Source organism: Manis pentadactyla, chromosome 13 (assembly GCF_030020395.1).
Source record: "Manis pentadactyla isolate mManPen7 chromosome 13, mManPen7.hap1, whole genome shotgun sequence".
Taxonomy (NCBI): domain Eukaryota; kingdom Metazoa; phylum Chordata; class Mammalia; order Pholidota; family Manidae; genus Manis; species Manis pentadactyla.
Window position 1 is genome coordinate 70,646,516 of NC_080031.1, and position 16,563 is coordinate 70,663,078.

Genomic DNA, 16,563 nt, shown 5'->3' on the forward strand with positions numbered 1-16,563 from the left:
AATGTGGCCTAGAGAATGTTGTCATTCTACTTTTGGGAACTTAGTAGTTTTTGTTTCAAAAAAAGATCTGTGAATATCTATAAATCCCTGGGAAAAAAAAAACACCCATTTCTTTGTTTCTAGGGTTTGATATTTGACATATGCATATCAATTACTATTACTCATATTACATTTCAAATCTTCTGTATTTAATTTTTGCATTTTTTAATGATAGAGAATTGAAAGCGAGGTGTTGCTTTCCATTGTTATTGTGTTCCTGTAAATATATCCTTTATCTTCTGAATTTTATATTTTGTTCATATTTTTACTAATAAGGAATAATGGGTAATTATAACTTCTGTGTAGGTTTTAATCTGGATCATTCAGTGATATAAGCCTGAGCTTGAATTCCCCTCTGCCTGATATTAGTGCAGTCCCCTGCCACCAGTTTACTTAGTAGCTCAATTTACTTTTATTGTCAAGCCAATCTATTAGATTTTTTTGTCATTACAGTGTTCCTTTCTGCTTTTATTGTCTTGCATCTCCTTCCTTTGTCATTTTTTCTCAGACATTTGAAAAAATACAGACTGTTTTAAGTTCAAAGAGCAACTGCAGTTAGTAGTTTTAAATCACATGTTTAAACCTATGACTCAATACATCAATTTCCATCTAAAGTTATTACTCCTCACTTTGAGAAATTAGGGAAAATAAATGTTTATTTTGTTGATCATAATTTTAGTTTCTTACTCTCCTCTCCCTTGTTCCAAATCCAGAAGGGCTGTTGAACAAATTGTTTTATTACTAATTTGTGCCACGCTTGTACCCCTCAGATGGTGGTCCAAGGAACTAGCTATTATACTGCTAAAAATGAACCCAAGGAACTAGCAACCCACAGTACGTGTTCAAAGACAAACATTTTAAAACTTAGATTTCTATAGACCTCTTCATCTCCTTACCTTGAATGCCAAGAAAGAAACTATTTCAAAACCGAAAAGTGTTTGTACGAATGACCTACCCTTGTTTTGCTGCACTTCATACCCTTCAGTGACTGAAGCCGCTGTATTTTAGCTCCCAGTCTGCCTTCTCATTAAAATGCCAGAGGGCCACGTCGTTGGTCTTACTCCTGTACCAACAACAGAGAAACAAACGCACTGGAGGATAATGCTCAACTCCACTTGGACAGTAGACGCCTATCCTTTATTGGTTAAGTAACTATGCAGCTTGATTCCTTTCTTATTTTTTGAATTATAATATTCTTTATGACATTGTGTTAAAATTAACCCACGGCAAGGGGAAAAGGCAGGAGAATGGGAATGAAGTTTATTTTCCCACCCACCCAAATTGTGACTGATTGGCAGAAAATACCAAACATGTAAGCATGTCACCCTGCTCTGGCTCAGAAGGAAATAGCCTCCCTTCCTGGCCAGTCCCCAAGCACCAGAATGAGTTCTGAGAGTCATATCATTTCTCTGTAGGTTTGCCTTGCTGGCTGTGTGTGTGTGTGTGCATGTGTGCATATGTGTGTGTGTGTGTGTATGTGTGAATCCTCATGCATATGTAGACGCCTGCTGGAAAAGTATTGTTTCCATCCCTCTGTTCACATGTAACCAACATTCCTACTCTCTTCCTATATTGGATTTGGAAAGCAAGCCCTTGCAGGGCCGCATGCCTGCTTTAATTAGCCAAAGAATCAGGATCAGGAGAGTCTCTTCTAAAGGATCTCTCAGGGGGCTTATGGCAAAGAAGTTTGCATGGCAACAGAGTGATTTAGGAGCAATGCACTGTTTTTCTGCTTTGGAAACTGAAAGGGTTGTTTCTTTTTTTTTTTTCCCTGTTGCTGTTAAATTTTATTAATATATAAAGTATTAGAAATCTTTTGGATCCGATTATGATTTTGGTCCAGAAAATGTGTAATCCCCAATGAAGAATATATTTAAAAAGCCAACTCCTTTCCAAAACTGTAGTAATCAGATGTTAGTGTATGAATAGCTTTTGGCTCTGCTAGGAAACTTGTCTGGTTACCCCATCTTTTCTTACTTACGCTATAAACTTTAAGAGTAATTTGTCTCCTTTATCAGTCAAGGTCCTTGCAAGGAACAGCTGTCATATTCAAATTGGATAACTTGAGGACTGTTTCAAAAGCGACCTTCACAAAGGTGTGAGCAGGGTGTAGAGAAAGCACGAGGGGTGACGCAGTACTTTGGGGAAGTGACGTCAGGGAACCACCCCCAGACGCAGTACTTTGGGGAAGTGACGTCAGGGAACCACCCCCAGCCCGGCCTGAGAAGGCGAGGGGAGGCGAGGAAATTGCCACCGGAAGAGCGCAGACAGAGCCGGCTGGAGGAGCCCCCGCACGAGAGCTGGATCTTCAGTTAAGTTACGTGGTCTGTACAAAGCAACCTGCAAGAAGGAAATGGCAAGAAATGCCTGCACCTCGTACTCCCCTCCCCTTGGGGCTCCCGTTGGTCAACCTGCCCACTCTCAGCGGGCAGGGGGCCCAGGGTGCTGGGCATAAACCAGCCTCCCGGTGTGCGGACACTGCCGAAGGGGTGAAGGGGCATCAGAAGGAGATCCCGCATAGTTCTATTAAAATCAACCAATATGTATGCAACAACTATGTTTGAAGAATTCCTACTTACCAAAATTTCATCATCTACACAAATCAGGGAGAATTTTCCCGTGGAAAGTGAGTCCCTGGGTTACAGGAGACTGCTGTGACACAGCTGAAAGTAACCTGATATTTGCTGTCATAGGCGTGCATTGCAGTACTGAGCACTTCATATGCCAGCTGTGGGACTTTAACTGAGCCCCTTCTGATCCTCGTACTCAACGGTATCTGTCAGAATGGTGGTGAGAGTCATGTCTTATTTTTCGTCACAGGATTGTTACTAGTATAAAATTACCTAGTGTATTTGAAAATACTCTATGAACTACAGTTAACTAAAATTTTAATTTGTTTTGGAAAAGTCTCTCTGAAGCCATGCCATTTTCAACCTCTTTAGAAATTAAATGTTCTTCCTTTGGAAAGGAGGTATTAGAGCCAAAGTCATTGAGCAGTTTAGACATTTGTGTCTTATGGAAGTAAATAAGTGCTTAGAGAGTATACAAAGAGTTTCCCCAAGGACTTTCCAATTTCCCTCATCACATCCAGGAAATCTTATAATGTCATATAGAGAGAGACTGCTCTGCTCATTAATTACATACAGTTACCTCCAGAGAGGGTCTGGTTTGCCAAAGGTACTGCTAATCTGGCTCTAGCTGGAGTAGCAAGGACATGACGCAGCAGGCACTGTATTGAGGACCTGTGGGTATTGTCTTCCCAGCTCTCTCCCTGTGGAACTCTGAGCTGCCTCCAGACGTTATGGAAAGCCATGGAAAGGGCAATCCACAATTATTTGGGGATGTATGCTCTGGGACTAGTCCAGCACCAAGAGATTATCGAAATTTGGGAGACTTCAACAGACCTTTTTAAGAACTAAAATCAGTAGACAAGACATACATTGTGAAGTGAACAACAACAAAAAAATACAATAAAACAAAGCAAACAAAAAACTCCCAAAGGACAGAAAAAAAGAGAAACCAAGACAGGAAAATCTATCCACTTTAAAGTTTTGAAACACACAGAATGATGATGATAATTTTAAAAATTTACACTTAAAAGTATTCAATAAAATAAAAATCAATGTCAATGAACTAAATCTTAATAAGAACTAGAGAAAGATTGAGAAAACATAGCCAAAGATATTAGAAAAGAATTCAAAGATAAAAACAAATTAGTTCATTAGAAAGTAAAAGCTCAGTAGACTATATTAAAGTCATATGTTGCCTCTTTGAAAATGCCAATAAAATAAACAAATCTTTGGTAACCTAATCAAGAAAAAAACATTAGAATGATAGAGATCAAAACTATAAATATAGGAATTCAAAAAAGAACATTTTTACACAAAGTCATTTTTAAAATGGAAATGATCGACTTTCCTAGAAAAAGACAAATTAATAAGATTACACCAAGAAGTTAAAAACAAAATAGACCAACAGCTTACAAAATGGAAAACACAATTAAAAGCCAGAACCACAATATTTTATGGGTGGATTCTACAAAATCAGACTAGAGTATTAAATGAAAAGAACACAATAGACCTTCTCTTATAAAGCTAGATGCAAAAACCCTCAAGAAAATATTAGGACTTTTTAAAATTGAGGTATAATTGACATATAAGATCATATTAGTTTCAGGTATATAACATAATGATGCAATATTTGTATAGACTGCAAAATGATCACTAGAATAAATCTTGTTAATATCCATCACCACACATAGTTACAGAAAATATTAGCACTTCTAATGGAGAACTTTATTAAAAAGTTACATACATTGTGATCAAAAAGGATTTAACATAATATTGGTAGATATTGTAAAAGTAATAGACAAATAGGCCATTGGAACACTATAGAGAATCCAGAATGCAGAAATGTCTTTGCGCATGTGTGTATATATTGGACAACACAAAAAGTGGTGTTGGAACAACTGACTATCCTTTAAATGAAGGTTAGATTCCTACTTCATAGAATTTTTGAAAATTCAATTAGAATAACAAGCATAAAACAAGAAACATATGATCAAAAGTGGGATTAAAGTAACAGCGTTGGATATTGGAAAATTAATGATCGAATTGATCAATGGAACAGAATAGACAACCCAGAAACAAATTCATGTGGGAAAATGATGTACTACACACAGAATGGTGCTCAATTAATCATCTGTTTAAAGTAAAAAAAACATTTAAAGTTAATCTCTACTTTCATCCCAAGCCAAAAATTTTAAAATGATTTTTAGTTGGATTAATAAGTAAGCTTAAAACAAAAGAAATTTGAAAGTGCTAAAAGAAACAAGATAGAATATATATATTTTTTAATTTTCTTGGGATAAGGAAGACCTTATTGGAAAAAAAAAACACAAAATTCAGAATCCCTGGTGAAAAGACTAGTTTTTCTACAAAAAACTTACAAAAGTTTTGGGTATTTGGGTACTGACATGGCACAAAAGTTCAGTCCCCATATGCCCCATCCCTGTCACTGATTATGACTGAAAACTGCACAAAGTACAAAGACACCCTGAGGCAGATCTTTCAGCTTTCCCCCAACCCCTCTGTAGCCACCAAGGCCCAAGCAACTCCCCTCTGCTTTGCTCAGTCAACCTGGACCTGCTTGTGACTATCCAGATATCCCCAGGATAATAAATTTTCCTCAAATTCTTAAAAAAAAAAAAAAAGAAAAGACAACTTGAGGACCCTGAAAACAAGTGTAGGCAGATTGTGGACAGGAATCAAAATGTGGAGAAGTGATTGCACAGGGATGAATTTCTCATTTTTTCTTTTTCCTTTTGGCTTTGCCGAGTAGCAGGCCCTGGTTTTGGAGAGCTGCAGCAGCGATACTGTGAGTGGCTAAAACTCCAGGAAACATCCAGAGAAATGAGGGTGGTGAGTGTCCAGGGACTGGAGCCTGAGAAGAATCCCAGAGAGACAGAGGGGAATGTAGCTGGATTTTGCAGAAGGTATATGAACCTGCATAAGGTATTGGAGATTTTAATACCCATCTCTCAGCTGTTGATAGAGCAATGGGACAAAGCACCTGTAAAGATATAGATGATCTAAACCAACACTAGCAATCATCTTGATCTACTTTACAGAGCACTACACTCAAAAACTAGAGAATACTCAATTTTTGTGTGTGCTCATAGAACACTGACAAAGATAGACGATATGCAGGCCCATAGAAGGTGTCTTTATAAATTAAAAGGATCAAAATTATGCAAAGTGAATTTGAATTATCTGGCTATAAAGGATTTAAATTAGAAATTAATAACAAAAACATGTCTTAGGAAAATTCTAAATATCTGGAAATTAAATAATAGTCACAGGTTAAATATAGAATCACAGGGGCAATTAGAAAATGTTTTGAGTCAAGTGACAATGAAAATGCAGCATATAAAATTAGTGGGACATTGCTAAAGCAGAGGTTAAAGGGAAAACTTGGTTTAAACATTTATATTAGAAAGAAGAAAGATCTAAAAGCAGTGACTTAAGTTTTACTCCAAGGGACTAGGAAAAGAAAAGCAAAGTAAATTCAAAGTAAGTAGAAGGGAATAAATAAAGATAAGAACAGAATTCAATGAAATGGAAAATGAACAAAAGAAAAGAATGGCAAAGCCAGAAACCAGCTCTTTGAAAAGATCAACAAAATTGACAAAATTTTAGCTACATCAATCAAGGAAAAAAAGAGATAATATAAATCTCCAATATTAGTAATTAAAAAGGGGTTATCAACACTACAGATGTTAAAGAACAATGAGATAATGCTATAAATAACTTTATGCTAAAAAATTGGAATATGAAATGGACACATTTCCTAAAACAATATATCAAAAGTGATTTAAGAAAAAAGAAATAATATGTATAACTATCTATTAAACAAATTTACTTTGTTATCAAAACTTTCCCAGGAAGAAAAATTCCAGGACCAGAAGGTTTCGTTGGTGAATTCTATCAAACATTGGAGGAAGAGTAACACCAGTCTTAGTCGAATATATAAAAAAGTAGAGGAAGAGGGATCACTGCCAACTATTTAGTAAAGGCAGTATGTATAGTCAACTGATTTTTGGCAAAGCTGCCAAAGCAATTAAATGGGAAAAGGATTTTTTTAAACAAATATTGCTGGACTAAATCGATATGATATCCACAGGGAAAAAATGAGCACCAACTTTCACATCACATAATAGCCAACATTTATCTCAAAAAGGATCGTGGACACAAATATAATACACAAAATGACACACTTCAGAAGAAAGCATAAGAGAAAATCCTTGCAACCTTGGGGTAGGGAGATAATTCCTAGAGAGAATACTGAAAACATAAAGCATGAAAGAAAAATTGATATGTTGGATCTCTTCAGAACTGAAAAGTTTTATTAAAAGACACTACTAAGGAAACAAAAAGGTAAGGAGATGATGAGAAACTATTAGAAAAACCAGATATCAGACAATGGACTTGTATGCAGAATACATAAAGTTTAGGTATTCTGGTGTTTAGGTCATGCACAGAACTAGTGCCCTTCTAAAGGGACCTCAAAGAACCTTCTCCCCCCTTTCACCATGTGAGGACACAGCAAGAAAATAGCTGTCTGTGAACCAGGAAGTGAGCCCTCACTGGACAGAGAATCTGCTGTGCCTTGATCTTGGACTTCTCTGTCTCCAGAACTGTGAGAAATAAATGTCTTATTCATGTTGCCTATAAGCCACCCAGTCTATGGTATTCTGTCTTAGCCTGAATGAACGAAGACGGAAATTGGTACTGAGAGTAAGGTGCTTCTGTAATGTGCACCAAAAAAAAAAAAAAAAAAAAAAAAATGTGGCAGCAGCTTTGGAACTGGGCAATGAGTAGAGCTTGAAAGAATTTTGAGGCTCATGTTAGAAGAAGCCTATGCGGATCTGAACAGGTCACTGAAGGGCTCCTCTGGTAAGATCTCAGAAGGAGGGGAGGATAGCCATAGGGAAAGCCTCTGTCTTCTTAGAGAATTCCTAAGCAGTCCTGAACATAAGGTTGGTAGAAATATGGAGTCTAAAGGACTTCTGGAATTTCACAAGATGGAACTCTGGAGCTATTTGTGAATCTATGCTGACCCTCAAGGCAAGGGCTGAATAAACCCAAAGGCAATTCAGGAGTCAGCAGGGCTGCCTCCTTTGTTTCAAAAGGGGAGACCATCAACCTCACTTGCCACAGGTCAGATGGCCTCTGCCAAAAGCCGTGGGAGTGGGACTGCCTAGAGCGCTGGGTGTCCCTTCCCAGCCTGGCAAAGCTTTGGGGGCAAGATCACCACCCAAGTGGGTCTGCAAGCGGGAATTTCCACCCAAAAAGGTGTGGAAGGTGGGACCTCCAGCCCACCTGGACCTGAGGGGCAGAGCATCAGGCCAAAGAGCACTTGAGCCTTCAGAGCTCATGGAATTTGCCTTGTAATTTTGATTTATTTGGGATCATTACCCCTCTTTCTTGCCTATTTTCCCTTTTGGAATGGAAGTGTCTACCTGCTCTGGCCTTCTTGTAGTTCCTGTCAGGCCACACATGCTCCTGCCTTAGGACCTTTACAGTTGTTACTCTCTGTCTTGAAGCCTCCTCCCCAGGCCTTGGGACAGACTCTATTTCCTTCTATAAACTCTCCTAATCCTCTGCTCAATTATCTCACAAGTCACTCCCTGATTGCTCAGTGTAGAACACCCAACACTCTCATTACTCTTATTAACCTATTCTGCTTTGCTTTTGTAAAAGAAAAAAATATTTTTTAGTATTCCCTCTCCTACCCCTTCAATGAAAGCCCCAAGAATTCAGGGATTTTTGTGTTTTACATTTATGGTTGCATTCTCAGTGTCTGGAGCATGTTAGGTACTCAATTGATACTTGTTTTCTGTTGGCTTAAGACAAGCACAATTTATTTTCTACAGAGAATTATGTAGTGCACTCTGATTCTCAAGTATCTGCAATCCCATCCTCCCCCATGGAATTCAGGCATGGCGATGTGACCCTCCCTGGACAGGAGCTATAAGAACCCTGCATAGGTTCACCAGGTCTTCCTGGCCACTCTGCAACAATAACCAGCAATGTTCTAGACAGAGGCTGCTCTGTCATCTTGAGCCCCAGAGAAAATGTGGAGCAAAGCCACAGTCCATCATGTGGATCTGCAGCATATTAAATAAACTTTGCTGTATTAAGCCACTGAGATTTGGGGACTGTTCGCTTCCACAGTATAACCTAATTTATCCTGACTGGTACAGGCACCTAGGCAACCGTGGACAAAGAGAGGGCCCAAGGGTACCGAAAACTTACTTGACAAATTACATACATTTGCCTGACTGGCTCTTCCCAAACAATCTAGCTTAGTCACCACCCCATATTCTCTGAAAAAGTAAAAATGAGCAAACAAAAATCACTGGGACATTTATTTTGGCATGATCATGAGTCATTATTTTATTCATGTTTTCATGAAAAAGCATTATAGGAAAAAGTAATTAAAGTATCATGGATTTAAAACTGTTTCCCAAACATGGCATATCTTAAAATCAAGTAAGAGACTTATAAAGAACACTGATTCCAAAGCTTTGCCTCTGACCAACTGCATAAGAAACCCTGGGACTAGTGTTTTCAAATCTGTGTTGTTTTTAAAATTCCCCAACTGATTATGATGTCATTAGTCCAAAAACCAGTGGTGGAGGCACACATCTCTATCTTCATAACCCTGAAAGACATAGGGGGATATTCAGACCAGCAAAAGCCCCTACTACACCCACTTAAAAACATATCCAAAGGTAGAGCTTCTATAAGTCCTCAGTGAATCACAACACTTCAAATTGTCAAGGGAAATTCTTGTAAATTTCTTTCTCAAGAAGAAAATATTTTCTTGAGTTTCAATTGTCATTAATGGAAGTGGCTTACTCTGTACAAAATTCTCAAGGCAGCGTCATTTAGATCCACTCTTGCAGATAACAGAGAAAACCAAGACTGGCACTACAAACCTGGTACAACTGGTTCTCTCTCTAGGCATTGTGAGACTGACTTGGATTCAGCAGGAGAATTTCCTTTATTAACACAGTATGAGTTAGTTATATCATTTTACAAGGTGAACTCAGATAAAATAGTAGCAGTAGCAGTTAACCAAGAATCTTACAGAAACACTAGTATTTCATTGTTGGGTGCCAGGAACTGCCAGCAATGGATTTGAAGAAAGAAATTGAACACCATGTGAATATTTCCAAACAGGCAATCTAATGAAGTCTTGCTTCTTACTCCAAATGGCCTATTCCCCCCAATTAAACCTTGCTCCTGGATTCCCTCCTCTACAGGGATGAAGCAATGAAAGAAAGCCTTGCAGACTTTTGAGCTTTTATTCGACTTTGATGGCAGGGTTGAAAGTCTCATAAAATTGAAAAGTTGAAGGAGGGAGCTTTTGTATTACCAACAGAGTTAGAGAAAACATGCTTGTATAAAAATGCTGTGAAAGGAAATCCAAAGCCTTATACCATGTTGTAATATATTTGCTTTTAGGAGCAAGGGACCATCATATGGAACAGTCCAAAATGAGCTCTGTAGTGAAGTGAGGGTCACCAAGCCAGAGCAATAGCTGGGCGCAGTGTGGTTTGCTGGGTAGCAAGCAGCAGTACTTCACACTTTGGCACAAGTCTCAGCCTCACCCGGATGTCCATGCAGCAATTCAGGGAGAAACAGATAAATATCTACCACTGCTGACAGATGAAGAGAACTGGTCTACCACAGTTTGGCTTCTTTGACTTCACTTTTAGCAATACAAACAAACACAAATGATATTTTTCTTTCCCGTGAAGTAACTAATGACTAGGTGATTTATTGCAAGTCCTAGCATTACTGCAAAGAAAAATAAATTTCTTCCTGGCACCACCTTTAAAGGAATAATTACAACTGGATTTGGTTCCTTTAATCTACATGAACATAATACCTGCTTTTTAAAAAAATCATCCTTCAGTCAAATTTCTCTCTAGCCCACGCTTTCTTCATTCCCGTTTAAAAACAGCTTTTGTTTCTTGGATTTTATGACTAAAACCTGCCAACACTAGGCAAAAGTGCAGATTTTTTAGTAAATTATCTGCATAATTTAGAATTCATGAATTAAAACACAAGTGTTTAAATTATTCAGAGATGAAAAGACAGAGAGACAGATACCACACAAACTATTCACTAGTTTCTAGAATACCAGCTGATCAAATCAAATCAACCTGTGAATTAATTGAAGCTGAGCGCTGTCTAGACAATTCTTCAAGTTTCTGCTTTTCTGAATTTTAACTAAGAATATTTATAATTAAACATTATTTCATATATTTTCCCCTCCTCATCATTTCGATGGACTTATTTTAATACTTAATGGATTGGGGGCTTGCCATCACAGGCCGTAGTCACCTAAATATAGTTATAAAACATTGCTGGGAGAGGTGAGGAAGTTCTTTCAGGTCTGCCTTAGTGCTTTGAGAAGTGCCTCCTCTTTTCTCACACTCCCTCCAGTTTCTAATTGCTACATAAAGGCCAACAACCTTAAACTCTCTTCCAAGATTCTCAATACAGCAATGTCCTTTTCTCTAGGGAGATCTTCATGAAAACTTCAGAAAAGTCACTTTATCCAGTGGAAATATTTATTTGGGTAAAAATATAAAGAATATATGTATTTTAGTTCCTATTTCTTATTTGCCTGCAAGATCAAAGGCAAAAAAAAACTGGCGTTGGAGGGAGGAAGGAAAAGAGATCTCAGTTATTCAAAAAGTTTTGTAGTTTTATAGTGCCGCTCTTTACTAATGTATGCTACTTTTGAAACTTGAGAAAGTAAGACTAATCTCCCAAAACATCATGTCCCATGCTTCATAGTACTTCATACTATTTCTTTCATTTATAGTATTTATAACTTAATTTTTATGTAATTGTTTCAAAAATTTTATTTCCCATTAACCTACAAGTTCCATGCTGGCAAGAGTGTGTCTTTCTTATTGACCTCTGTGAAATATATTTTTAAGTTAATGCCTAAACTGATTAAATAAATGAATTGGTCAGAATGACTGGGCCAATGGATATATATTGGGAGCAGATATCTTCTGCATTCTTGTAAAGACAAATTGTCCTAGCCATTTACAGGAGCTTAATTTTTAGTGCCTAGATCAAAGATCTGACAGCATTTGGAAAGTGGTCTGGAAGTTGAATGCTTTTTGCCAGCTTGTCAGAAGGTTCTGGAAATCATGGTCCAAGGGGAATCCTGACTGAGTGCAACAACTCTTACTTGCACATAGGATACATTGAGAATTTGAGAAAGAAATGGGACATGCTGAGCTATTTGGTATAGGATCAAGTTGTCAATATATTAAGAATCCTTTTCAGGGTTTTTGCATATTAGCAAATCTCCTGGGATCATTTGAAATCTGGAACCATGTGTCAAGAATGGAAAGCGTTTGAGATTTTAACTTACATACAAGCAAGTTAGCTTGCCACAGTTTCATGGAGGCAGGCAGAAGACACAAGATTCCTGGACTGGAGACAAAAAAACAGCTTCTTGCATACAGCAATAGCAGCAACATGTCTATGCTAGTCACTGACCCTCAGTCCCCACACAGCACCTCACAGGTGAGGCGAGTCATTATAAAGCTGTACAGGAAGTGGGTTATGCCACTTAAGAGGAACCCTCGCTTAGGGAGCCTGAATCTTTTATAATGGGAAGTAAGCTTGCCTGAGCTTTGCTCTGGAGGGAAACACTATTTTCGAAGGCTGTTCACTTTATAAATATCCTTAGAAATATGGTCCAGAAGACAGTATATTTTCTGCATGATGTGTAGAAATATAAGAGACTCATGGACCATTGTCTTCTAGCACCGTGTCTCTGGAAGGTTTATTCCCAGGGTATTTATTAAGCTAATTGATACACAAAGATATGCACAAAGATACCCTGTAGTGTTCTACATGACTCACACACATGCTAACATCAGGAGGATGAATAAGGTGAGGGAATACCTGCAAAGCCAAATGTCCAGCTAAGAAAAGAGGGCAGGAGGCAAACACCCCTTCTGCCAACCTGCTTAGGCGTGTCAGATGGAGTCACACACTGATGCCAAAATCAGGGGTGGAGGGGGGAGGAAAACCCCCATATATGCTATTCTTCTCTCATGTCAGAATATATTGTCACTTGGGGCAAGTTAAATCAGTTCTTTTTATTCTTATTTGGGGATTACAAAAGCCAAAATAACCCTTTCAAAGACTACTTTACCTCTGCTTAACATGAAGCTGCCTTATCCTTAAAGGCCAGAAAAGACTTAAGAGCAAGAGGTCAGATATGACAGGGTTTGCAAGGGTGAAAGCAACAGAAAAGCTATTTGTCACCTGTCATGCAAGCACCCAACAATGCTGACAGCGAAATCCCAAGACTGGCTCACTCTTGCTCTTGTGAATGCACACGTTCTAAAAGTGAACAGGAGTTTGAAGGTTTGGAGATGGAAGGAGACTCAATGATGCAGGACAACTATGCCTGCTTTAAAAAAAAAAATCCTGCCTGCCTTTGTTCTTTAGAGCAAGAGCCTTTCCCATATAACAAGCCCTCAAGGCACACAGATAGTCAGAGTAAAGGGGTTTTTCAAGCATAATGAAGAACTCTCGAGGATTTATAAACAGTTCCATCTGTCAGAAGCTATTTACGCAGGCTTGGCACTGGTAGTGAATTATTTTATTAAGCAAAAATTGAGAAAATGGCTTAAGTCTCATGGGAAGGTACCTGCAGTCTATCAGACGCTAGAACGCTCTATAAGCTATAAACTTGAGCGGAAAGAAGGTGCATGTCTGTGTGGACGTCTGCAGTGAGATGAATGTATCCTAGCTTTGTCTGTCATGCTGCCCTGCTGCGTGAGTCATCCCTTCTCATCCCCCGGGATCTGAGGGAGGCTGTTGGAAAGGACCGCAGCCCAAGGACGGGAGCGCTTTCATTTCCCCAGTGATCGCTCTCCTCAGACGCGGCATCTACTGCCACAGAGCACATGCGACTCTATTCAACACATTCGTAGAGTGCAAGGCATTACGCGGAACATGAGTTACTTCATTAGTTTCTAGCAACAAGCCCATGAAGTACTGCAGTGAACCTCACTGTGCAGATGGGAAACTGAGCGGTGGGGAGGTTGAGGGACTATGCCCAAGCCCATGGCTGGAGGGGGGCAGATCAGTGAGGTACCGCGGGCAGCCTGACTCCAGGACAGACTGTAACCACCCCACAACGCCACATATGCCTCTGCTCCCGAAGTCACGCAATCGCCTCATGCAGCTGGTAACTCCAGCTGTTCCACTGAGCGACGTTTCCTCACAGCGGCCACCCGGTCCAGACTCGGCTCTCCTCAGCTGCCTAACCACAGGTTTAATCCTTACCCAAACCCTTTGTCTCGTTTACCTTTTCCTTCATCTTTCTGCATTCAGAAAACCTTACCAGTTCTAATTCTTCACCAATTTGCCAAATACACTCCCAGGCAGTGCTTAGCACAAGGTTGGGGCTCGAGAAATGCTTGTTGAATGAGCTGAGACGGTAGATAACTCTCATCCTACTGGGCTCATTAGTGTCAAAACCGTTCATTGCTCACATCCCGCCTCAGGACGTCCCATCTTTGTTCTGTCCTTTGAATACATAAATTCCCACATTTACACCTTACAACATCTGCTCCATCAGTCCAGGGTCACCACTACAGCAAGCCAAACTCACTTGAGCTAATGGCCCCATTAGAAAAACATTTCAGAAGGTTACCCTCTTTTCAAAGTTCTTATTTAAATATTCAGTCAACACTTCGAGAACCGATTCAGTCAAAGTAATAGTTTTTCAAGATTCCATGGATGACTTTTATTAGATTTGCATGTAGCATCTGTTCAAATGAGCATCGTTCTAATAGCAATCAACATCTAAGGCTGATGCTCTGAAACTTCAAGGGGCCTCAGAACCATCTTTAAAACAATAGATGAGAAATAAAAAGGAAATTGGGAAGAGAAAATGTGTCTTATGAGTGCAGAGAAAAGACCCTACATGTTATGTAAGATGTGTTTAAAATGCCACATCAATCAGTAACATTCACTGATCAATACTTTCCATAGCTCTTTCTGTGCACTTAGCTCCTGGCTTCTCTCTGCCTCTCTCCTGACTGAATACTCTCATCAGCTGGTGCTAAACTCCATGGCCGAGGTTAACACAGGACACTGAGCCCTGGCCGGTAAGCAGGGTCATTCTCCCTACAAGGATGCAGCCTGCCTTTCAGCTGCTCATTCCCACACGTCCAATTCTCTATTGTGGCAGGTCCCCAAATGCTGAGATTGTCTTCAAAAAAAGTGGAATTCACCTTTAACTCTGGCTACTCCTCACACTCATCTCTAGTCAAATGATCCAACTTGGAGTGGAGCCAAGGAGAGAATTTCACTCCCCTTTTTCCATTAGCCTTCAGAGTTTTAAGTGGACTTCAAAATACTAGACACATTCCAGCCAAATAGTCTGGGGTCTAGACAGTGGAGCTGCACCAGAGGGCTCCAGACTGTGCAGCAGAATTCGTGCTAGTGACATTTGCCTTTCCAAAATGGGATCCTTGCCTCCATTCCCTTACCCCCAAATCCTTCCTGAACCCCCACTCCCCTCTTCAGAGGTCATCTAGGACTCTCTTTTTCCCACTCCAAGTTTAAGTTCCTCCTGGCTTGTGTGCCCCTCCCTAAGCTTGTCTCATCCCCACTTTCTGTTGCAGAGCAAATCATAAGGTGCAGATTCACCTGCAGGAAGTCTTGGGCCCACTTGAAGCCTTGATACCGTGGAGAAGTGAGGGAAGCTGGATGGGGGCAGAGACAGGCTGTGATACTGTCACACAGAGGCCACTGGCAATCCTCCAGGATACCGGGAGCTGGGATAGCCCTGCAGGACTGTCCCGTCACTGGGGCAAGAGGCCCAGGCTTTGCTTCTTAGCGTTAATCAATCATTGGCCATGGGGGTTGTCTCTGGCAAGAGGATGGAACTTTGGCCTAGATGGACTCTTTTCAATTGAGGGCAATTTCTGGCGGGGTCTCAGCTGAGAGACCTCAGCAGTCAACAGTCCTAGGAGCTGGGAAAATGAGTGCTTTGCTCCCACAGGGAGATTCTGGGTGGCATGCCATGGTGTCCCCCATCCACTTGGTCTCTTTCTCCTTCCCAACGAGTACTTTTCTTCCAGTCTGGTCACGTCATGTTAGCATTTGTAGTCTCACATGCAGAATCCTGGGGCTCTCCTGCAGCTTTCACTAACCTCTCCATGTCTCAGTCTGGGTGTCTCTTTCTCTAACCTCTCGAGATATTATCTCTTTTCATGCCCCCAATTGTTTGCTGCTCTTGCTGAGCACTGTTATCAGAACATCTTCAGTCTTTGTGTAAATTAGGACTCAAATACACTGTCTTTCTGTTGAAGCTACAATGCCCTTGATTTGTCTTCCTGGGGAACGGGAGCAGGCAGGCAAGTGGTGTATTTGTGTCATTTGGATTTATACTCCTCGAGGGCAAAGACCATGGTTTTAATTTCTTGCAGGCTGCACAGCATATGAGGAGTGCTTTGCATATTGAACATGCAGAGGGCCTCCACATAGACGTAGGCATTTCCTGCTGAGTATGTACCAGGCATTATTCTAGGTGCTGGGGTTTCAATGGTAAATAAGATAGATAAAGGCCGTGTTCTCAGATTACATTCTGCTTCTTCTGAATAGGAAGGCAGTCTGCTACTTGCTTTATCTTAACATTTTATTAGACATTATCTAGAATTAATATGTATAAAGAAACTCCAGTAATCATATTGTGTCTTCCTTACATAGCACAGCTCTGTTGTGGGAATAAATTAACCTTGAAAGCTCAGTGACATAACACTGGGTGGCTCTCCTCCATCCCGAAGCCACACTACCCTCAACATGCGGCCTTCAAGTTCTCTTCATCAGGAAACAGATCTCAAAGGCGCCCCGCCTCTTCCCCAGCTCAGCCCTGCTCCAGTTCATAGGCCATAGTTAA